Here is a 225-nt window from a genome sequence, read left to right as displayed (position 1 = left end):
ACTAATACCCACATACGCATCCAGTAGGAAGAATAAGCAAAAACGAAGATGAGATCGTTATAATACCATGACTACATCAACCGTGCAATCTCGATGAAAAACATTGCGATGAAAGTTGTTCCACCTCTTTCATGACCTTTGGCATTCTCTCGCTGCTCCTTGAGTTGAGAGTCACACGAATCTGTGTGAACTCAAGATTTACAGCTGACGAGAAAGACGAAAAAG

The sequence above is a fragment of the Macrobrachium rosenbergii genome, chromosome 23 (assembly GCF_040412425.1).
Source record: "Macrobrachium rosenbergii isolate ZJJX-2024 chromosome 23, ASM4041242v1, whole genome shotgun sequence".
NCBI classification, from domain to species: Eukaryota; Metazoa; Arthropoda; class Malacostraca; order Decapoda; family Palaemonidae; genus Macrobrachium; species Macrobrachium rosenbergii.
The sequence above is the reverse complement of the archived record's forward strand: the minus strand, read 5'-3'. Positions refer to the sequence as shown.